This window comes from Sciurus carolinensis, chromosome 19, assembly GCF_902686445.1.
Source record: "Sciurus carolinensis chromosome 19, mSciCar1.2, whole genome shotgun sequence".
NCBI lineage: Eukaryota > Metazoa > Chordata > Mammalia > Rodentia > Sciuridae > Sciurus > Sciurus carolinensis.
Genome location: NC_062231.1, coordinates 11,592,847 through 11,617,644, shown reverse-complemented (window position 1 = coordinate 11,617,644; position 24,798 = coordinate 11,592,847).

Sequence of the window (24,798 nt, the reverse complement as noted above, 5' to 3'; positions counted from 1 at the left end):
TGCGGGGATGGGACAATCAGGTAATGGGAAGCAGCTGCTTGGCTTAGCTGTCTCCTGAGCTCCAAATTGGTGACGAGGTGCCTCGGACAAAGGACAGGCGGATATGGTTTGGGTGGGGGTTCCGTGAGGAGCCACCGAGTCCTCTTGCCAAGTTCACCAGGCGAAGCAGAGCCTGCCCGGCTGGTGCTGGACAGCAGGCAGCATCTGTCCTCAGCAGCCGTTCACGGGCACCCAGCGGGGTGAGCCCAGCAGGCCCAGCGGGGCCCATGCTCTGATGGTGGAGGAGCAAAAACCATCGCTGAGAAGAGAAGCGAAACCATCCTTTAGATCAGGAGTCAGCAGAGGTTCCTCGTGAAGAGCCAGAAAGGGAGGGGATGGCTTAGGCCCTGTGGGGCCGGTGGTTTTTGTCACAGGTGCTCAACATGGCCGTGTGAGAGCAGAATGAGCGGGCCAGACTGTCCCAATAAAACTTTACTTGTAGAAGACAGACGCCGGACAGAGACAACCCATGGGCCGGCCGTAGTTGGCCAGCCTCTTTATTTGATCCTTGGCTCCTCTGCTCAGAACCCTGTCACAGTGTCTCATTCCCTGGGTGCAGAGCTGGAACTCCTGCCTCTGGGCAGCAGGGGGCGGCCTGGGGTGGCCCCTGCTGACCTCTGCACCCTGGCCACCACGCCCCAGCCCCGGCCAAGCACATTCCTGCCTCCAGGTCTGCACTTGCTGTTTCCTTACCTACAACACGACCCCCTCCCGGCGACATTTGCACGTGACTCACACATCCCGCTCTTTAGGTCTCAGCACAAATGTCCTTTCCTCTGAAAGGCCCAGCCTGTGACCTCTCAAGTGACCATCACCTCCCTCCCTGGCCCCTCGTTATCGCAGCACCCTGTTTTATTTTCTGCACAGCACTTGCCACCTTGGAAATGGTCTCTCCTGTTCATCTGATGGCTGTCTGTCCCCCATGAACTCCAGGAGGGCAGGGGAACTGACCTCTGGTGCCCGTGCCTGCAGGGTCGGGGCACAGTGACTATTCAGAGAACGAGCGGCGCGGACGGTGGACCCTCGTGGTCTCTCCACCCTGTCAGCCACGTGCTGACAGACAGATCACGGCCTCTCTCCCCGTTAAACCCTCTAACAACTTCCAGTTGCTCTGATAATAAAATTCCCCCCTCACTGCCCCCACGACCCCGCAAAGGGGACCCCTACTTGCTGCCCTCAGCCCATCCCTCATCCTGAAGAGCAGGTGCCCATAGGGTCCCCTGATGTGACCCCAAAGGACACCGCTTGGCACTGGAGGTGTTTTTGCACTGATAACAGAAAACCGGTGATGTTCCAGGAATTCTCCTCGGACTGAAGAATGAGGCCATGAACACCTGACCCGTGAGAGGCTGGGAAGTCGTCCAGTTTCCTCACCTCGCCCCACCCGGCCAGGCTCCCTCCTGCGACAGCTCGGCACGATCTCTGCAGACCAGTGCCAGAGAGCCATGGGCTCGCGCCCGGGAGGCTGGGACGGGGGACTGGCGCTCTTGCTGGCCTGGCTGCAGATGACCGCAGATTGAAGTGGAAAAGAAAAGGGAGACTGAGGCTTCACCGTCAGGGCTTCCTCCACAGTTGCCGGGTGCTCCATGAGAAGCTGAGGGGGAGATGACATCACGGGCATGCTGCCAGCCAGCACAGAGCACCGCCCGGGGCGATACTGGGGTGGAAGACGGATCAGCTTCCACCCACGGCTGTTCAGATGGGCCTAGAAAGTAACCTCGAAGCGGCTGAAAAGCCAGGACGTCTAAGTGGCTCCATATGGAGCGGGTGATTGAAGTCGCCAGAGGACCCCCTTCTCTGCAGGAGTTGCTGAACTGGCCCTCTTGTAAAGGCGACCCCGGGCTCCGCGGGGCAGTGTGCTCCGCAAGTCGTGACGGGCACCGCACTTCTGGTCATTTTTAATGTCAGGCCAGTGCACCAGGCATCAGCCTCTGCCACACTTAGGAGAGCGATTGCTTAGTACCCTCGTCCTCGGATCCTAGTTGATCTTGACTCGCTTTCACTCGGCTTCTGTCCCCTCCTGTGACGTCTTGCCCGGTCCTGAATGCCTCCTTTTTTTCCGATTATCTCTGGTTTGATCTCCTCCTGGCACCTGGGCCTGGCTGTCCTAGGAGGTTAGCTCATGGCACCTCGCCTTTTGTCCCTGTCTCCTGTGTCCCCTAACTGACCAGCTCAGTCCTGGCCCTTGCGTCTCTGCTCGGTCACAGTGGCACTGTGCAGCACAGGGCAGATGGGGTCACTCCGCGTGCAGCATCCCATCCGTCGCTTACCCTCCTTGACCAGAAGGCCTCCAAGGGCAGGAAACTCACCACTTCCTGCGACTGTCCTTTTCAGCTTCTGTCCACCTCATCAGAGGGCTGGGGCCGCTGACAGGCTCGAGAGCCCTGAAGTAATCTGTTTCCTGCCGAGGCTGACGGTGTGGCGTGACGGCCGGGCCGCTGTCAGCACGCACTCTGCCCGTCGCTGGCCGGGACGGCGCAGGGCATGCGACATGGGTTAATCACTTCCACTTTTCACCACTATGGCTCCTTGTGCTTTTTCTGCCTCTGGTCATTCATACTGGGCAGATAACGGATGGCCACGGCGAGCTCTGGAACACGGGCAGGATTCCGGGCTGGCCAGATATAGCCCGTTATCGTGGCATGTACGGTGTGTGGCTCATTGAGAAGTTTCGGGACACTTTATCAATGAGGGGGCAGTCCCAGGAACCCTGGTGTTGGGTTTCTCGTGAAGGAATGTAGCTGAAGAGAAGGCTCCTGAGATTGTGGGGCCTGCTCATCCGACGTGCTCTTCCCAGGAGGTCAGGCGACCAATGTCAGGACCGTCCCAAGTGGAAACAAGCGGCACAACACCAGGGAAGGAGACCCAGGCTGTGCACGGGACAAAATGGAGTCCGATGCGGGGACCAGACCTGACCAAGGTCATCTGGGGAGATCACGGCAGGGACTCAGGGCCTCCCACCAGCAAAGAAGGGCCTTGTGCCCTGTGTGAGCTGACGACCAGAGGGAACAGATGAGCCTTCGAGGGTCGTGATGCTTTGCATATTTGCTCTGAAAACATACAAAGAAATCAATAAGGAGTCAGCAGGAAGCTAGTTCTTTAGAATCCCGGTTTGTAACTCTTTCTTAGATGACATCTTGAACATATCCCTGAGGTGCATGTGAAAAGAGAAATTCTAAGTAAACATGCATTGATTCAATCTACCCATTTTTATTGAGCACACCAGATTCGTTCCTTTAGTGAGACTTGTTCCAGGCACCGGGGCTACAGAGGTGACTGGAGACGTTGCTCCTGCATCGGCGTAACTCACTCTCAAATGGAGATGGATGATACACACACCAGAACCTGGAGAATGTCAGGCAGGGATAGGTGCTATCAAAGCATGCAGAGGGCATAGGAAGTTTTTAGGATGAGGTTGTGGATAACCGGATGGTCAAAGAAGGTATTACAGAGTAGCTGTCGTGTGTGGAGAAAGCTGAAGAAATGTGGGATCATATTTGGGGTCCATCTGTGGGAGGTGCTCCAGGCAGGAAAAGCAGCAGTGCAAAGGCCCTGGGGTAGGAGCTTGGAACATTGAAGGAACATCTGCAGAGCCAAGGGAGAGAGGAGGGGAGGGCTGAGGAGATGAGGGAACAGAGAAGGCATCAGGGACTGATCACGCAGGACCTTGTGCATCACTGTTGGGATTTTGAATTTATTCAATGCAGATGTGGGAAGCCAAGAAGTAAACTGACCCTGTCGATCTTTTGACAGGTCACTCAGGCTGCAGGGTCACAGACAGAACTATAGTAAGGAAAGGGGAGAAAGGGAGAGACCAGTTTCTGCCATGTCCATGGACTGGATATGATAAGGAGTCAAGGGGACCCAGTGGTTTTGACCTGAACTCGTGGGCAGAGTTGCTAAATACTGAGGTGGAGAAAAGGCAGGAGGAAGAGGTTGGGAGGAGGAGAGACTCCGGATTTTGGTTTGTGCTACAGTTTGAATATGAAGTGTCTCCAAGGCCCATGTATTAAAGTCTTGGTCCCCAGCCTATGGTGTTCTTGGGGGTGGTGGTGGAACCCTTAAAAGGTGTGGCCTATTGGGAGGAAATTAGGTCATTGGGGGTGTGCCTTTGAAGGGATCTTTGGGATCCCAGCCCTTCTCTTCATTTCCCGGCCACCATGAGGTGAGCAGCTTTGCTGTACTTTGTGCTCCCCACCATGATGTTCTGCCTCACCACAGGCCCAAAGACTAAGGAGCCAACCAGTCATGGACTGAATCCTCTGAACCTGTGATCCAAACCTTTCTTTCCTTTAAGCTGATTGTCTCAGGTATTTTGTCGCAGTGATGCAAAGCTTACTAACAGAAGATGGGTGTGACATACTTACGACTATTCAAGAGAAGGTTGCAAGGGGCAGCTGAATACAGCGTGAAGTGTAGTGATATTGGTTTGAGAGTCGTTAACCTCAACAATGCCTTAAAACCTACATGAGACAGGCTGATGTCACTCCTCAAGAGAATGCGTGTGGTTGGAGAAGAAGCAGAATCAGACTTAAGCCCTGCAGCCTCAGGTCAAAGGCAGTGGGAGACAGAGGAGGAAAACCAAGAGGAACGATCTGGAAAGAGCAGAGTGCTTCAGGAGAGGGAGTCACCAGCATTGTCCATTGCTGCCGATGGGTCAAGAAGCAACGAGGAGTGACCATTGACCCTGTGACTTAGCAGCTTGGAGGTCATTGTGGATCCTGGGAACGTCGTGGAGATACGCGGGTTGAACGCCTGATTTTGAGACTGGGAGAGCATGTGGACTCCAAGGTGAGGATGGTGGGGAGGATTCTTTGGAAGACTTGCTGTCATGAGACGCTGAGAAATGAACTCGCTAGAGGGGTCAAGGGTCAAGAGAGCAGTCAGCCCTCGAAGTTCTTGCAGATGCTCCCCCACTTCCTGTCCTTGAGCAGGACTAGAGATCAGGTCCAGGGCTCTGTGCTCCTGGCAAGTCTCGGCGCCCCCATCCTTGGACACCAGCCTCCCCCTCCCCATCCACCTGCCTTGCAAGACTTTCAGGGCCTGTTCCGACATTTCTTTGTGGTCTAACTGGCAGGAAGATGTCGGTTGGATAAATGGACCAACGCACATACCCCAACAGCCAACAGCAGGAAACAGGCAAGTCGAGTCTCTTTGAAAGAAAACCAGGGAGAGAAGCGGTTCACATGAAGCGGCTTGGAGGAGAGCTCCCCGGGAAATGACGTCCACGCTGAAGTCTGCAGCCCGAGTGCCAAGCCACCAAGGGGCAGGATGGGTCTGAGGTGGCGGGCAGTGCGGGGGGCGCGGAGGCAGGCTGGGGTCAGACGACCTAGGGTCGCGCACACTGTTGGGGAGACTCCACGACTGTCGAGGTGGTTTTCATTCCAGGTGTGACGGGCAGCCGTCCAGGAAGCTGAGCGTCACGTCCACCTCGGTGCCCCGTCTTCCTGGTTGGAGGGGAAGGAGAGCACTCGGGAGGAGCACCCAGGCTTGGCACTTAGGCTTGGCCTGGCTCCCCGAGAAGCAGAACGCAAGCCGAGGGTCTGACTGCCAGTCGCTTACTTCGTGCCAAGGAGTACTTGCAGGGGATGGGACGGAGGCAAAGGGGACGGAGCCGAGGAAGTCTGTGTCACCGCACAAGTCGCCATGAGAGCAGCCCGAGCCTAAGCCTCCTGGGGACTCGGGGCCAGTGGGGAGCACAGGGGCATCCTGACACCCTCAGACATGGCCCCCGAGGCCGCGCTGGGGTGGGGCCTGCAGCCAGGGGAAGCTGCCGGGAGGGGCAGACCTGAGGAGGGAGGGTGGGCCAGGACGCCCCGCGCCATCTGCTCCCTCCCGCTGCTGGCTCTTCCTGGAGGCCTCCGCCACCCTTTCTGCACAGAAGGTAAGAAAGGGCGTCTGTGAGACAAGCTGCAGGGGCGTGGCCACCACAGGCTCCCAGGTCACAGTCGGCGCCACCACTCGTTCTGGAGAGCCTCCCTCTGGACCTGCCCTCCTGCTTACGGAGGGCGCTGGTCTGTGGGGTGACGGGACCTTTGTCCCTGGGGTCTGAGCTGCCAGGCACTAGGCTGTGGTGAGACTCTGGTTGCTACACTGCCCGTGATTATCGTCACTGGACAGAAACATCAAGATGACGAATGAGTCCCCCGAGTTCTGAGCGAGTTCTTTCCTGATCCCATTATCTGACAGCAGACCCATTTCCTCTGGTAATCAGGATTTAATGTCCTTACAAGCCTAGGAATTCATTTTTAAAATTTGTTCGCTGCTCTCTTGGCGAGAGCGGCTTGAAGTGATGAGGGGAAGCTGTAGCTTTGGGTGTCCTTGGGAGAAACAGTCCCCTTCGCTTACCCCTGGCACATCAAGGGGCCCAAACTCAGTCCCGCAGAGCCCAGGGCCACGGAGCTCCCTGACGTGGCACCCGTCCGCTCTGACTTGCACTCCTTTCCCCTTATTGTCGTCGGGTGGGGCCCCAACACTATGTGGCAGCCGCCCCTCTGAACTGCGCACTGCTTCCTACAGCATCTTAGACTAAAGGCGGCAGAGCAGGGCCCTGCGAAAGCCTGTCCCTCCACAAAAGCAGCAGATGACCTGGCAACATCTATCAGAATCAACTTGGAAAACTGAATCTTCCTAGCAGCCAAGAGCGCTTCATCGAGAAAAAAACAGAAAACGAGAACTTCACCGGAATCTTGGTACCTGAGCGTGGCGGTGTTCGAGGCCCCCTGGCTCAGCAGTGGCCTTGACGACAGCTACCCACATGCCTGGTACATGTCCCGAGTCCATGAAGGACAAAGGGACCTACTTCCCACAGTCGTGGTGCCTCCCTGAGGCGTGGCCACCTGCCTTCGAGGGCTTCACCTTTCCGGGAGGTCTTTGTTAAAAATATTAGAAATACACAGGCTGCTCCCACTTGGGACAGCAGGGAACAGTTGGGACATACTACAGACAAACCAAAGGATTAGGAGGAAAGGAGATTGAAATTTGGGGAAATAAAGACTTTGCAAAGCTCTTGCGTATTCCCACAGATCTAGAAATGGGCAGCCTGCCTAGCATGGGAAAGACCCAAAATTTCCCCTCGGGCTGACCTTTTTGACCCCACAAACAGGAAGTGAAGACTGAAGCAGAGTTGTTAAATGTCTAAGTCGATGGCATGTCCCACCATGAACGTACTGTTCATTTGCAAGCACCGGGAATCTTCCCCCGCAGGAGAACAATGCAGGTCTATGCTGAAATCGCCAGCTAACTACGGAACTACCAGAACTGACACCTCAGTGCTGGTATCTGATAAGGAACAGAATCTTTGCAAAATTCAGAAAAGAGAACTAAGCACACAAACAATAGTGATCACAAGAAACAGCCACAAACCCTGGGGAAGAGGGGAAGTGAATTCCAGGGTTAGAATATTGTAATATTAAAATGTTCAGTTTTCAACCAAAAATTATGAGTCATGAAATGAGACTTAAAGTATGGCCTCTACTCAGAAAGGAAAAAAAAATGGAGATGGTCTATGAGAAAGCAAAGGCATTGAACTTATTAAAAAAAGACTAAGTGAACTTCAAGGACACTCCAAGAGCTAAAACACTTCCATAAGTAGACAACATTAATAAAGAAATAGAGATCACAGGGGAGCTGAAGAGCAATTCTGGAGTTGAGAAGTATAATAACTAAAATGCTAAAAGTGTTACGAGATGTTCAGTGGCATCGTTGGGCACGCTGAAGAAAGACTCGACAAACTAGATGACAGGTAAAATGAGATTGTCTCGTCTGAGAAAAAGAACAGGAAAAAGGAGGAGAAGGAGGAGGAAGAGGAAACAGAAGAGGGAGAAGAAGAGGCGGAGGAGGAACGAGTAGAGATCTGAGGTCTGCTACCGAGCGTACCGACGTGTGCATAATAGGAGTCTTGGAAGGAGAAGAGAGGGGAGCAAAGAGTATTTCCACTGGTACTGACCAAAGCATAACAGATTTGATCAGAGACATAAATCTGTACAACCAAGAATCTCAGTGAATCCTCAGATCCTCACTGGGACACATCATGATCACATTGTTGGAAACTAGAGAGACCGTGTTCTAAATGCAGCAAGAGAGAGAGGCAACCTATTATGTGTAAGGCATTTTCAGTGAGATTGACGGCTGATAACTCTTCAGAAACCACGGAGGCCAGAAGACAGTGGGATGACTTATTCAAAGTGCTGAAAAATAACATGGTCAGCCAAGAATCTCATATCCAGGAAAACTAGCCTTCAAAAATGAGAGAGAAGCCAGGGGTGGTGGTGCACACCTGTCATCCCAGCAACTCGGGAGGCTGAGGCAGGAGGATCACAAGTTGGAGGCCAGCCTCAGCCACTTAGTGAGGTCCTAAGCAACTCAGTGAGACTCTGTCTCTAAATAAAAACTAAAAAGGGCTGGAGATGTAGCTCAGCGGTGAAACACCCCTGGGTTCAGTCCCTGGTACCAAAGCTGCCATTTATTCCATTTATGGGGCAGTATGGCAATACTTGACATCTACTGTCTCCATTTATTCCTTTTAGGGTGAACATCTTTGTTGTGCAAATGGGGGCACTATCTTTTTTAAAATATATATTTTAGTTGTTGATGGACCTTTATTTTATTCCTATGTGGTGCTGAGACTAGAACCCAGTGCCTCACACCTCTAGGCAAGTCCTGCGCCACTGAGCCAGGACCCCGGCCGAGGGAGCTCTATTGACTTAAACTGGAGTCACTTCCTGGTGTCCCTGGGCCTGAGAGGGCGAGGTGTCCATGAACATGTGGCCAGCCCCCCGGGGTTTCCTTTGTGAGATCTGGCCCACCGTGGCAATCCTGTACCCTCCACCCACCCAGCCCTCCTGGCAGGCGCTGCTCATCAGTCATGGCTGCTTCTCCCAAGTCCGGACTTGACCATCCTCTGCAAGACCGTCTCAGGCACTAGTGACCATTGATCATACAGGAGCTCCCCTAGGTCTGTGCTTTCATTTTCTATGGTTTCTGTACCGTGATCTGAAAATACGTAGTGGAAGATTCCAGAAATAACCCACAGGTTTTCAGTCGCGTGCTGTTCTGTGTAACAGACGTGATGCAATCTCGTGTTGTCCCGCGGTGTCCTTCCTGGGACGGGATCACCACTTGTCCTGGGTTCACATCGTGCCTGCTGTCCGGCTGTCGTGGGGTGGCCGTCTGGGTTAGTAGACTGACCGTCACTGTGTCACAGTGACCTTGGTTTAGGCGATAACAACCCCAGAACGCGAGAGCTGTGGTGCTGGTGTTCAGAATTGCCAAACAGAAGCTGGGAAGGGCTCTAAGTGAAAAGGTGACGCTTCCTGACTTCCTAGGAAAAGAGTCGGCTGCTGAAGCGGCCGAGGTCTATAGGGTGACGAGACTCATGACGGGGACAGTGTGCGTTCGCGTGCACCTGACCATCGTCTATCGTATAATTGTTCTGTGATGCATTTTTGCCTTCAGTCCCTTACTGTGCCTGATTTATAAGTTAGACTTTATCACAGATGTGATCGTTGCGTTCTATCTGCAGGTTTTGGCCTTGCCTGTGGATAAGGGGAGACCGCGGCACGGGAGAAGGAAGCCTGTCCACCCTCCTGGCACCTACCTGATGCTGCCCTGTTCTGTCTGAGCTGGCATCGGCTGAATCTCCCTTTTAGCCAGCAGAGGCCCAACTCAGGGCAAAAGTCCCTGAAAATGATGTGGTCACGTCTGAACGAGGAGGCCCGAGAGCCCGGGACTAGCTGGACACAAAAGGACAAGATTTGGAAACTGAAAGAGATAGGAGGAAACACGAGGCAGGAGACCCGGGTCCCAAACTCATGTCTGCTTCATCTCCAGGAGGAAGCAAGTGACCCAGGATTGGCCAGTGAGCCCGGGAAAACAAGTGGAGCCAGATGGAGCATCAAGAATCCTGAGACTTCGGTTGGAACTTCAGGGAAGAGAGGCTCCGCTAAGTTGTAGAATGTTCGGTTGGTGGTGCTGCGGCCATCTTGGTGTATGTAGGGAGTACAGGAGTGAGGAGTCAACGGCAGGGTCAGTGGAGCCACGGAATGGAGCAGGGCAGACATCGCCCGAGCTCCTGGATACAACCACACCTGCAGTCCGACCCCTGTTCATTTTTTTTTTCTTTAAGCCAGTTTTGAGGGATTTTTTGTCGTTGTTGCTCTTGTTATTGATTGCTAACCAAAAAGTTAATATAATTTTCTGCCATAACTTCTTGTCTGAATTTTCATTTAAAAAACTAGGCCCTTCACCTTTGATAATGAAGGATTGAGTATTTCTTTACTTAGCTTCACCCCAGCTGTTACCCTCCCTGCCGCTCTTTGGTGGAATGCTGAGCTGCACACTACTGGACGGCCTCTCCAGAGCACCCAGGGTTGTGAGAGAGAGCTGCCAAGCAAGCCTCGGTAGAGCTTTTGTGAAAACTGCTTCTAAACCAGGAACTGCTGTGTTTATTACCCAGTGTTCCCCATGAATGAAGGAGCTATGATTATCCCCTTTGCCCAGCGGGGAACTGGGGCCCTGAGAGATCAGTATTCCTGTCTGAGATCATGGTGGAGCCAGGATTCGAACCCGAGGTTTCATCTTTGCAGGGTGCTGTTCTTATGGACGGTCACAAGCAGCTACTCCTGTGGGTGGAGCCATGACCGACTCCCATCCCCGCCCCCCACAGCCTTCCTCACCTGCCAATCAAGCTGCTTGGTTAGAAGCAATCTATAGCTGGAAAAGGGGTCAAATGACTATGTTTGAACCCTCTGTTCCCAAATGGAGTCTTGGAAGGTCCACCCAGGAAGAACTGAAGTTATCTTGTTCCACAGTTACCTTTTCAATATAAGCTTCAGAATCAGTTTATCTGGTGCAGTAAAACCTAGGTCAGCTAGCACGTTATTACCGGGCTGTCTCTGCTAATCGCAGTTTTCCAGTCTTACCTGGAGGTGTAGCTGATGAGAATCGTGAACCTAGCTAGGCACGGTGGCGCACACCTGTAACCCCAGCAGCCCGGGAGGCTGAGGCAGGAGGATTGAGAGGTCAAAGCCAGCCTCAGCAACTGAGCGAGACCCCGTCTCTAAATGAAATACAAAAAAGGATTTGGGTTCAATCCCTGGAACCAAAAAAAAAAAAAAAAAAGAAAGAAAGAAATGAGTTGTGAACCTGCAGTTCACAGAGTTCCAAGCCCACCTCTGCCAATATCTACGTACAACTGCAGGTGACCATCTTCCCCTCTCTGATCACTACATTCCACGTACGAAAACTTGAGAGGTGGTGTGTTTTCCAGTGGGCAGTTTTTACGAGAGGGATTGGGCAGGGGGCTGGAGACAGGCTCCTACCTCTGCCACCCCACCCACCAATCCCAGGTCCAGAAATTTTGGCAGTACTTGTTAGGACAAAGCTCAACAAAATATATTTACTGCAGGACCTGGAAACTTCTTTTTTCATGGTACCGGGGATGGAACCCAGGGCCTCACACATGCTAGGCAAGCGCTCTACCCCTGAGCTGCTCCCCCCACCCAGGATCTGGAAACTTGAGTCCTGTGCACCGTGACTTGTGGCATAGGGAGGCAGAGAAGAGAAGAGTTCCCAGGCTCATCAGACAGAGGAAACCTTCCTGGGTTCCGCATCCCGGGGAGGCGGCTGGTGGAACAGACTCTGGGGAAAGTTCCTCTCGGGGGTCTGCAGGGTCCCTTTCAGCTCAGAGGTTTGACTTCAGACTGCATTATTTTGACCTGAGGCTCTGTGGGATGCTGAATGACCTCCTGAATCCTGACCACCACCACGATCGGGCGGCAGTGAAGTTCAGAGGGGCTTCAGTGGCAACTCATAGAACTCCAGTTACTAAAAATGAGTGCAGATAGAATGGACGCCAATGACCCAACCAGCAGAACATCCGGTGAACTTGACCATGGTGAGCAACCCAGGGCACGACACCGCCAGCCGACCTGGCTGTGACTACCTGGATTGTCCACCTGTTCCACCTAAGTCTGGGGAAAGTGGAAGGTCTTAGAAACTCACAGCTTGAGGAAGGGCCCTAGAGACTCCAAGTTGCAAAATCAAAAAGGCTTTGAACGTTCGGAGAAAGAACCAGACCCAGAAAAATAAATGTCTCCTGGTGCGTGTGGTCTAGCAAGGAACTAAGGAGCAACTCGCTGAACTGGTCTGGGGAAGAAATTAATTCCACAAGAGGCTTAATTGCTAATCATAAAAATGTGCACAATCTGATTGACACCCTATTCAGAGAGCGTCCTCTATTATATTCTGCTGAGCATGAAAGGTGCCCACAGAAAAGGAATTCATAAACACAGTCCTGATGCAAGTCCTCCAAGTCTATTGTCACACAAAATTGAATTTTTCCCTTCATGGGAGTTCTCGGGAAGCAGCAAGATGGGGGGCAAAGGGCAAGGCTTTGAAGTCAGACATTTATTTGACAGATATGTACTGGGGTGTCCTGTGGTCAGCCCCAGCTTGGGCAGTCTACAAAGTCCAGTGTTTCTTACAGAGGAATCCTTGGCCGAGGTTTGGGGTCAGTCAAAACTCAGTTTGCTCAGCGCTGTCGCCAGGTTATGAGCTTAGTTTTGCTCCCTGTGAAAAATGGGGTTAATAACTCCCACCTTTGAATGGAGGTTGTCGACACCTGAAAAGAACATGGATCATATCTGAGTGTCATGGTGCACACCTGTCATCCCAGTGGTATAGGAGGCTGAGGCAGGAGGATTGGAAGTTGGAGGCCGGCCTCAGCAACTTAGTGAGGCACTAAACAACTCAGTGAGACCCTGTCTCTAAATAAAATATAAAAAAGGGCTGGGGATGTGGCTCAGTGGTTAAGCACCCCTGGGTTCAATCCCTGGTAGTAGTAGTAATAACAATAATAATAATAATAAAATAATAAAGAAAGAAAGAACATGCATCTTTAGTTGGAGGACTTGACTTTAAATTCTGGCTTTGCCATTTACACAGCAAGTCACATCCTGTCTCTGGGAACCTCAGTGTCTTCATCTGCAAACTGGGGCTCTAGCATCTGCCCTGAAGAATCATTGCTGCCCAGGAGCCAACCCACACATCACACCTGCACGTGGGAGAGGATTGATACTGAGGAGTGGCTATTAATGGGGTTATCATTTAAAATAATGACCTCCTGAATCCTGAATGACCTCCTGAATCCTGACCACCACCACGATCGGGCGGCAGTGAAGTTCAGAGGGGCTTCAGTGGCAACTCATAGAACTCCCGTTGCTAAAAATGAGTGCAGATGGAATGGGCGCCAATGACCCAACCGCAGAACATCCGGATGAGCTGATGAGCCGAGACCATCCCCTGCTTCCACCACGATGCTCACCTTTTCCGGGCTTCTGGTGCTGGGGTTCCTCTTGCCTCTCATCATAATGGGGCTTCCTGTGGCCCAAAGCTGCATCCAGAGGGATCTCAGGGGCTGCCCAAATTCCTTCAGGCTGCACTGTGCACAGCCCACGCAGCCCTTCCTGGCTAAAGACGTTTTCTCAAATCTGTCTGTTGTGTCCTCAGATACATAACGCCCCACCGCTGTGGTCTGAATTTCCCCTCCAAAGCACATGTCAAAATTTAATTGCCCATTGTAAGTGTTGAGGTGGGACCTTTAAGAGGTAATCAGGTCAGGAGGGCTCCAGCCTTATGAACGAGTTAATACCGTTCCTGTGGACAGGGATTAGTAAAAAGCAAAAGATGTATACACTCTGAAGAGAAACCAGAGTATGTGAGTGCGGATTAATGATGACAGAGTGGGTTTGTTATAAATTTGGCCTCCTTGCACACACTTTCTACCTTATACATGCTCACTTGCCCTTCCACCCTGTTATGATGAGACAGGAAGGCCTTCACCAGATGCATGCACCATGCCGTTGGACTTCCTGCCCTCCAGAACCATGAGCCAAATCACCTTTGTGGTTCACAAATTCCCAGGCTCTGGTATTCTGTAATAGCAGCAGAAAACAGACTAATACACATACTCACTGTGTTCCCCTGTGATCCTCATTCTGGATTGTGTGTTGTAGCCCGTGCTTGGTGTAAACCAAAGCCGTCCTTTCTTTGTGTGATTTGAATCTTGCACTTTGTGCCTTACCCGCTATGAGTCCTCTGCCCCCACGCACAGCTGTAAAACTGGTTCTCTCTTCAGAAGACTAGGTGACGCCAGAAGGGACTGGGATTCCTGAATCTTGGGGCTGGAGGTAAATGGACAGTACTTCGTTGAAACTTTGTTTTCTTGCTTGCATTTGCTGCACCCGACCCTCTGCCAAAGGTGGACTGGCCTCCAGGTTTGGGGAAGGTGGGTGTTTTCATCATCTGTGTGTTTGCCAGTTAGCTGCCCTGGAGCACTTGAGGAAAAAATAAAGTGACATCGAACAGCAACGGAAAAGCTTCTCCCCTGAGTGAGCCATCTGTGAGCAGGAGTTCCAAAGAACAGTACTCTTCTCTTGCCCACCCCCTCCCAACTCGGAGCTTGGTGGCCCTAATAAATGGAGATCCGACATTTTTTCCTCTAGAATAACAAAACTCTCTTACTGCGTCTCTTCTTCACCCACCCACTCCACATCCTGCAAGGGTTCTGCTGCAGATGCCCACAGAGAATACATTTTCAATTCTCAACATAATTTGTTGGCTTCCAAAAGGAGGAGGAGCAGCATCCATGGGCACAGATAAATCATCTCCTTGACCAAATACCCTCCTCCACTTTCCGACAGGGAGGGAGAGTAGTCTCAGGATGTGACTTGGTGGGGGTCACATGAATTTTTTGGTTGTGGAGTTTCAGAAACCCAGGCAGAGAAGATGGCCCGGCAGATCCAAGGCAAACCACGCACCAAATCCCAGGAATTTGAGACCTCCCAGCATGGTAATCGATCTCCTAAGACAAACATTTGTCTTGCTCGCCAGGGATATTTACAGTGGTCCTCAGAGAGGACTTCTGGAGACAGAAGATTATAAACAAGGAAATGGGGCCTGGTAATAAATTGAGTGATTAATTAGCATAGAACTTTCAAATAGGGACAGAATCAATGAGTGGAAGAGAAATGAAACAGCTTTTAAAGAAATTTCCTGCTCCCTGACATTGTTCTGATTCTTCATGCTCCGTCTCTTCGTGAGACATTTTTGATGTGGTTTTTATTTTGTTTTCTTTGTGGCCTTTTTTTTTTTTTTTTTTTCCAGTTCTTTTTGCTGCCAAGGTTATTTGATTTCATCTTCAGCTGAGATTGCTTCTCCCGTTCAGTTGAACATGGCCTTGGCCCAGTAAAGCAGAACGGTCTCTCGCTTATCTGAAGTTGGACCGAAAGAACATGGACAATCAAAAACATAACCAGAAATGGCTGAGACACAGCACGTTCTGTTTTTCTGCCAAGAAGGGGACAGTGAGGATTAGTGCTGGGGTCATGGGACACAGGTAGGTGTGATGGCTTTGGAGGAGCCACCCCGGAGTGTCAGCTCCCCGCAGCGTCACTTCTTTACGTAACCTCGTCACCAGAGTGGAGCCTGCAGGGGAGCTTCCCAGCTCAGCCGTGGACTCGCTGTGTGACTTCAGCCTGCTGGGCGACGTTTCTGAGTCTCGGTTTCCCGGCCAGCTCCTGCTATCGTGGCGAGCTCCCTGCGGGTGGGGCAGTGATTTCTCCGCACCTAGCAGGCAGCAGGCACTGGGGACGGATCTGCTGCATGAATGAACTCAATAAGGACGCCGTCATCAGTACTGAAGGATCATGGTAAGGGCTGGGTAGAAGTTCAGGGTCAGGAGCGGCGTGGGGCCCACACCTGTGGTCCCAGCTGTTCCATGTCAGACCCAGAAAGGATTCTGGACGTTGTATCAGTTGCATGTTCTGCAGCCGAGAAAATTGGATCTCAGCACACGGCCTGCCATTTGTTCACTTCACGTCTCCACCTCTCCACAGGAGGAGCCTGACGTTTGTTCCACACTGTCCTCGGGCAGAGAAACAGGCTCCAGCCTCATGACGTTTATGTTCTACTGGGAGGAGAGAGTTTTTTCTTCTTTTTCTTTGTACTGGGGATTGAATCCAGAGGTGCTTCACCACTGGGCCACATCCCCAGCCCTTGTGATTTATTATTTAGAGACAGGATCTTGCTGAGTTGCTTAGGGCCTCGTTAAGTTGCTGAGGCTGGCCTCCCAACTTGAGATCCTTCTACCTGAGCCTCCTGAGCTGCTGGGATTACAGACGTGCGCCACGGGGCCTGGCTGGAGGACATAATAAATGAGACAAATGTACAAAAGACTAGTTCTACATACAGAGTACTGTGAGAATACGGAACTAGGTGGTGTGAACAGAGGGCCTGGGAGGGGTGGCAGCGGGTGGTATTGGATGGGGTGACCAGGTGGGACCTATCTTTGGAGGTGACATAGAAGCAGAGACTGGAGTAACTGGAAAGAGAGTCACGCAGAACTTCTCAAGAGGACTGTGTCTCACCGGGTTTACTTTGGTGTTTGTTCTCATCAGTCCTTTTTGGCAAGAAAGAACGAATATACTCTGCAATAATTGTAAACTTCTAGAAAAGTTCCAAGAATAGTACAAGCAAGTCTTATCTTCTAGAGTCAGCTATTGCTTGTGTTTTGTTGCTCTGTGTCTCTCTGTAAATATGCATCATACTTATCACACACACACAGCCCTACACACACATCGTGTGAGTGAATCACGCGTCCGTGTTTCCCTTTCAGACCATATACTTCGGTATTTCCTAAGAACACAAACTTTCTCTTACATAACTACAGTCCATAGCTAATCGGTCTATGTTTAAATTTTGTCGACTGTGCCAACAATAATCTTTTAAAATCACACATTTTTCTCTAGGTCCAAGATCACATGTTCTATTTATCTGTCCTGTCTCTTTGGTCTGCTTTAATTTGGAACAGATCCTTAGCCATTCTTTGTCTTTCTTTTTTTTTTAAATATTTTTTTAGTTGACAATGGACCTTTATTTTATTTATTGATACGCGGTGCTGAGAATCAAACCCAGTGCCTCGCGCATGCTAGGCAAGCGCTCTACCACTGAGCACAACCCCAGTCCCGTTCTGTCTTTCTTGACCCTGAAATTCTTTTTTTAAAGTGTACAGACAAAGTACTTTGTGAAACCTTCCTCTCTTTGGGCTTGACTGATGTTTTTGAGGATTGGATTTGGGTAGTGCCTTTTTTGGGGGCAGGAAGGCCACAGAAGTAACAGCGTGTCCTTATCAGTACGTGATACCAGCAGGCACGAAGTGTTGGCTTATTCCAGCATTGGTGAGGGTGACTTTGGTTCTGTGGTCAGGGTGGTCTCCCCACGGAAGCCACTGCTTTTCTCTTTTATTAATAACTCCTTCGTGGGGAGGAGCTTTTATAATACCATCATTTGACTTGTCATTAGTCTCAGCACTCCTGGGCAATTTTCTTTCTCCATCTTTGCTTCTACTTATTAGTTGGTGTGTCAGACAGCTTTCTGTCACTGTGGCAAGACGCCTGAGATAATCAACTTAAACGGAAGAAAGGTTTGTTTTGGCTCACAGGCTCAGAAGTTTCTGTTCACGCTTTCTTGGCCCCGTGGCCTATGGGTCTGTGGTGAAGCAGAACATCGTGGCAGAAGCATGTGGCTGAGGAAAACTGTCACCTCGAGGTCCACTGTAGGAAAGGGGTTTTCCTCCTTCCACGTTTATTTACGCAGTCATCTGTTTTATAACTATGAATTCATGGATTCGTGCTTCACTCAGTTGGTTGTAATCTGCTATCAGATTTGTCTTAGATGAGGCCCATGAGAACCTTTAAACTCGCTTCTGTCTCTGACATGTCTCCATCATTCTGGAAGCATTTCCTTATTTTCCGGCAGAGTAAGATGTTTCAGCTCCTCTGGCACATTCCCTGCTTCAGCCTTGGGATCAGCCTTTTCTCCAATGAGCCTGGTCCTTTTGGTGTGAAAAAGATACTTAGGATCTACGATCTGCTGTGGGGTGGGCTCCTGCTACCAACATGTCATTGCTTCCAGGCCCTCTCAGGCCACAGAGCTGGGAAGCTTCTTTTTTGTCATTTTTAGCTGTAGGTGGACGCAGTACCCTTATCTTGTTTATTTGTTTCTATTCGGTGCTGAGGATGGAACCCAGTGCCTCACACGTGATAGGCAGTCACTCTTCCACTGAGCCACAGCCCAACCCTCCAGGAAGCTTCTTGATACATAATGTGCGTGAGTCACTGAGGATCTTGTTAAAGTGCAGGTTCTGAATCGGTACGTCAGACATGCCAGCTGGGGTTGCGTCAGAGATTCTGCACATCTGACCAGCTTCCTGGGCGTGCGGATGCTACTGGTCCACGAGGCACATAGAATACAGTGGTTCTCAAAATCTCGTGGCAGCAGAGTCAGCTGGACAGCTTTTAAAGCGTGGATTTCTGGGCTCTACTCTAAAGTTTGTGATTCAGCAAACCTTAGGAGGGGGACTGAAAGTCTACATTTCTATTTTTCTTTTTTTTGATACTAAAGATTGAACCCAGGGACACTACCACTGAGCTATATCCCCAGCCCCTTTTTATTTTGAGATAGGGTCTTGCTGAGTTGCTGAGTCTGGCCTCCGATTTGCAATCCTCCTGCCTCAGCCTCCTGAGTTGCTGGGATTACAGGTCGTGAACGATAGACCTGATAAGAGCCTGCATTTCTGTCAGATCTTGGTGATGCTGCTGCTGCTGGTTTGGGACCCCACTTTGAGAATCACTGGTGAAGGGTATGGGTTTTCAAAAGTGGCCCCACATTGGAATTGCTGGCAGCAGGGAGGTCTTTGGTTTTCAAATACTGATCCTTAAGGCCCCGGAAATTATGATTTAATCGGTATGGGACCTGGGCTTAGCCGTGTGTTTCCTGAGCTCCGTAAGTGGTTCTATTGCTTAGCACAATTAAGAGAGGATTGTTCTAGGCAGAGGTAGCAGCTAATGGAAGGGACTTTGAGCGGGAATGAACTTGACATTTTTGAGGAATAACAAGGAGACCATCATCTCAGAGACTCGGGAAGCGGAGGCAGGACAATTGGAAGTTCAAGGTCAGCCTGGGCAATTTAGCCAGACCCTGTTTCACAATCCAAAATAAAATGGGCTGGGGACGTAGCTCAGGGTAAAGTGCCCTGTGTCCAAGGAGGCCGGTGTGTTTGGGCAGAAGGAGGTGAGGCCCTGCTCTTCTGAGAGATGGAGGCCATCGAAGGCTCCGCACAGGAGCGGTGTGATCTCAGGACTGAGCCACGGCCCTGGTCCCGTCGCTAGTCCAGGCACTGTCTGCCCAAAGCCCTTTGGCTTGGATGAGTGAAGGTGGAATATCCTCCCAGTCTCCTCTCAGTGACCCTCATATTTTAAACAGTGCCGGTGGATTTTGTTCAGGGTCACTTTTCAAAGCTTTGAAACCTTTGAAATTAGGTTTAGGCGCAGTATTAAAGCACTGTGTCATAGGAGAGGGACTTGGTGGATAGGGGACAACTTTAATAGACATCCAGGAGGATGTTGCTTTAAGAAAAGTTCCCGTATATTGCACATCAGTGTGAATAAACGTACCATTAGTGAGCCAGACCCTTAAACATGATTACGATGGTACGTTTTTGCAATTCTTTGACTACAATAAAAAATAAACCTGGCGCAATGAGGCACACTTCTCATCCCAATGGCTGGGGAGGCTGAGGCAGGAGGCTTGTGAGTTGGAGGCCAGCCTCAGCAACTTAGCAAGGCCCTAAGCAACTCAGTGAGAACCTGTCTCTAAATAAAATATAAAAAAGGGCTGGGGATGTGGCTCAGTGGTTAAGCACCCCTGGGCTCAATCACCAGTACCAATAATAATAACAATAATAATAATAATAATCAGGGAAATCATTCACAAACATTTCTCAAATACTTATTCTGTCTAGGGTGCAAAAATAAACTGTTAGTATAAAGAAGTTAAATGTAGGTTGACCAAATTCTGCACATTCCTCACATTTTGGACAGTTCTCAAAGATGTCAAAGGACAGGAAGAGATGAGTCACGTCCACCTAGATAGAATTAAAGCTTCAGAGCAAAAGATAATATTCACCGAACAGGCGAAAGACACACCAGCCACGCTCTGCACTCTCCATGTTTTTCTCCTTTTCACTCATACTTTAGGAAAGGCCCGAGTCTTCCACTCCCCTGTGGAAGACGATGTCACACCATGAAGAACTGAAGCCAGGTATGAGACAAATCAGATGAAGTCCTCTGACCCTCCGCAGCTGGGACAGGGGCTGGAGTTGGAGACGGCCCATCTCTCAAACAAACTGACTCTTCAAAGAGGGTCCCTCCAGGGCACCAAGGACACGACTCGCTTGACACGAAGCCTCGCGGAGACAGCTACCCAGAGAGCGGGGGGCTGGCTGCGGTCCTTGTGGGATGTCACTTCCAACCAAGTGACAGTAACGTGGAGGTCTGGCTTATCTGCCTGTCCCCAAAGGGCACTGCACAGCGTGAGTGTGCTTGGATTGGACAGGGTTCCTGTGACACGAATCACATTCTATTTTGATTCTGGCAGTTGCTAACGTTTCTTCTAGGAAAGGGGGGGAGCCCGGTTGGTGAGATTCTGCTGTTCCGAGCGCGTCTCTGTTCAGGGCAAACTGCGCGGACAGCTGTGGTCCCTGCTAACTCTCAGCCCTTCTCCACCCTGGCATTGGACGCGGGCCTGCCGTGAACATGACCTGCCCTTTGCCTTGGTTATTTGAGCCCCGGGTTTTTCCTGGGCAGAAGCTGACAATGATGTCACCGTCTCGTGATGTTGCTGGGTGACCTTGCTCGCCGGCTGGTTCCACCTACTTCTCTTGCACCCTTGAAACCAAACAGAGAAAACATGGCTGAGGACCGAGGTGGGGGAGGGCGGGAGATGCAGAGGGGACGTCGCTCGGGCCCTCGTCCAGTTCCAGATCCTCACCCGGTGGCTTTGTCCCACCTCGGTTCCAGCCGTTCCCTGCCTGGAGAAGTCACGAGAGAGGAACAGACTACAGCAAGATGTCAACAAGTTGTCCTTTGTTTTGTTTATAGTGCTGTAGGAGACTCAGCAGGCAGAAGCCGAGCCATCCTAACGTCGCCTTCGCTCCTTCTTACAAAGACACTCATAAACATTTATTAGTGGTCTTTCCACACTAGGGACCCTCCAGAGAGAGCGGTAAGGTGGTCAGGAGACAGGAAGCACCCGCAGACCGGAAGCTGGCCTGCGGGAGGGACACAGAGACACCTGAGCCCCTCGGCCAGCCTCCGAGCAGATCCTCGCAGACATCGGGGAGCCCTCAGCCCTCCTTCCGGAGGTGAGCACTGCTCTTGGGCCCCTTTCATGGAGGGAGAAACTGAGGAAGAGAGAAGCAGAGTCTGGTTCACAGCCTGCGAGTAATGGTGCCGGGCTTTGTATACAGGACGCGGATCCAAATCTTAACAGACAGATGTCAGCTGTCAGAGAGAGACCAGGTGTTTCAAGAACTCCAGACTCACTCTTTCAATCGGTAGCAGTGACTCTAGGCCTTTCTCTGAGACATACCTGGGTTAGGCCGAAAGGACATCAGGCAGGTGAGGGCACTACGGCTGTGAAGCAGAGCAGGATCTGCTCGCAGCAGTAGCAAAACCTGAACTTGAACCCTGGCAAAAGTCCTGTCCGGCCATCAACCGGCTACAGGGACGGGACCCTGCATGCTGGCAAAACCCAGCTTGCCTCTCCTCTTCGACGTCTTAGGAGGCGGGCACCACGGAAAGGCCATTTTCCCTCACCACTTCCTCCCGGGCTCGGAGAACATGACATGTTTTCTGTGCTTTGCTCTTGGCAGCAGTAGGGAGCGTAGGATCGGAGTTGCACAAACTGTTTGGATCTGAGGAAATCAGGGAGACAGAGCTTGCGGGCCAGCAGTCAGACGCGGTGACTGCAGCAAGAGAAGCTCTGCTGGAAGTGGAACAGCACCACCTGGCGTCCACGGCGGAGATGTGGAAGTTTTGCTGCTTCATCCGATGAGCAAGAAGACCCGAGACAGCATTAGGTGCTGTTCACTTCGGGAAAGCAACAAGGAAGGATGTAGAAAATTTTTACCAATGATAAATATTTGAGGAGGTGACTATGTTTAACCTGATACTAAGATTATACAATGTGCACATATTGAAACATCATGGCGCCCCATTAACATGTATGGTTTTTGTTTCCAGGTACCAGTTTAAAACTACTTAGTTGAGCTGGGTGTGGTGGCACATGCCTCTTATCCCAGCTACTCGGGAGGCTGAGGCAGGAGGATTGCAAGTTGGAGGCCAACCTCAGCAAGTTAGTGAGGCCCAAAGCAAGTTTGTGAGACGCTGTCTCAAAATATAAAATAAAATAAAATAAAGAACCAGGGGTGTGGCTTAGGGACTAAGCACCCTTGGGTTCCATCCGTAGTACCAAAACAAAACCAAAACCCCACATTCAATTGGGGGCAAATAAGACATGTACTTTAGGCACATTCTCTGGGCTTCTTAGATTACTATTATTTTTAAAAAATATCTTTAGTTGTAGATGGTCAGGGTGCCTTTATTTATTTCTACGTGGTGCGGAGGGTGGAACCCGGTACCTCACACGGGCTAGGCAAGCTCCCCAGCACTGAGCCTCCGTCCCAGCCCATCTGAGTCCCTCAGGGGTAAAATCATCTCCCTGCATCTTCCTTCCGGCAGGCGAGCTGTCGAGACCCAGAAAAGACGAGAGGGTTGTTGAAGCCACAAAGCTGGTGGGTGGCAGAGCTGTCTGGGCTCTTCACAGTGCCCAGCCGAGGGAGGGAGGCAGCCATTTTGCCACCAGGAACACGGGGGGCCAGCTTGCCTTTAGCCCAGCTGGCCGCTGGAAGCTCAGAGGGAGACGGAGAGGAAGGATGGCGAAATGGGAGCCCATGATTGGAACGTGCGGGACGTCAACCCACACTGCACATGGCATGGCTCTGGGGCCGGGGCGTGGACGGCCCTCGCTGGAGCTGAGCCAGGGTGGCCCCGGTTGACATTTCAGAACGAGGTCGGCCTCTTGCTGTGGCCTCAGGCAGATTTCTTTCACCTTCTTTGATTTTTCATCCCTGCCTGTAAAATGAAGGTGATGAATGCCCCCGGTCCTCCGAGGTCTCATTGATCCTGTCCCTCTGTCACCTCATCCACTGGGGCTCACTCTTTCAGGCCTGTTGACTCCTTGCTGATCTGTGATCCAGCAAAAATGTTCTCTCTCTTTTTTTTCTCCTGTTTTTCAGTTCTGGAACTGAGGGCCCGGTACATGTGAGACAAGTGCTCTGCCACTGAGCTGCGTCCCGCCTTCCCCTCATTCTGCCTTCTTACTCTGAGACAGGGTCTGGTTGAGTGGCTGAGGCTGGCCTCGAAATTGCGATCCTCCCGCCTCAGTCTCCGGAGTAGCTGGGATCTCGAGTGCACCGTCGAACCTGGCGTGTGATCGACATGTGATAGCGATGTGTAATTGAATCGATCAAATTATTACACAACCATGATGCTCTTGAAAGCTCTCTGGGGAGAGGACGGGAGTATTTGAAATACGAAAGATGCGAGTGGACTTGGCGAACGGCAACACTTCCAACGCTGCTTTCGCCTCCCCACCTTCTGCCCTGGTGCCGGTGGTCAGTCAGTGAGTCGGGAACAGTCCAGCCGCAGCCCGGGCTGCTCCTTTAGGTGCCTGCCAGTCCTTACCCGTGACCTTAGGGCACCTCATTTCCGCAGCTGGCACGTGGCCCAGCTGGGTGGGAAGCCGGGTTTCTCTGACGCCATCGCCAAGAGACCTTCCAGCTTACGGAGGGCGCCTCTGCCCCGTCCACTCCCCAGCCCGGATTCCCACAGCGCAGCGGGGGGGAGGAGGCGCACCACGAAGAAATTCCTCTGAGTAATCGATCTGAAAAACTCCAGTGGGGCATGTTGCTTCCACACCCAGGAAACTTCTAGAAGCAGCCAAGAAAATAAGAATCTATACGCTCTGGTTTACTAAGACTGAGCAGTGGTTTGAAAGGGAATTGCAAACCCGTGGTCGGTTTTCCATGTAAGTTGACTACTTAGGCATTGGCAGCTGCATGTGCTGGTGAACGGGGTCAGGTACGCGGTAACGGGAGGGCTCGGGGGACGACGAGTGGGACGCTCGCCCAGACGTGGGGAGGACACCCGTGTCTGGGGAACGGTGGGCAAAGTTCACCTTGGAAAGGACCGTTTCCTCTTCAGCCCACGACTGCCGATTGCAAAGCAGGGTCGTCCCCAGTTTGTCACCTACCTATTCATCCACTCGGCGTCGGCCGAGGACCGTCCTGGACCGGCCTTCCGCTAGGGGTCTGTGGGTACGGGCTCTGCAGTGAGCAGCCCCTCTGGTGTTCACGCCCTCGGGCATCTGCCCTCCAAGGAGGGACCCCAGTGCTTACCCTCAAGCTGACACCCCTCCGTGTTGCGGATACCCAGCGGGACCACGGCGAGGTGACTCGGCTACCATTGGGCCCCCCCTAGGACAAGCCTGAGTGCCACCCACCCTGGTCCCCCCTTAGGGGCTCCAGAGCAGTGACTTAAAATCACACCGACAAGTCCGTTCCGAGAAATCGGAGGCTGAGAGTCAGTGGTACGTCACAGGCATTCTGTCGGCGCCATACCCGGCCCTCCTCTCTGCAGAGCTACCTCCCTCCACCAGCAGAGGCGGGGATGACCCTGCACTCGGTTCCAGGCACGGGAAGTGACAGGAGCCCTCGATCTCCCTCACTCTCTCCACTGGAAGGAGCAGCCATGGATGGGCACGCGAGCCCATCAAGGAGATGAGACCCCTGTGGTGGCA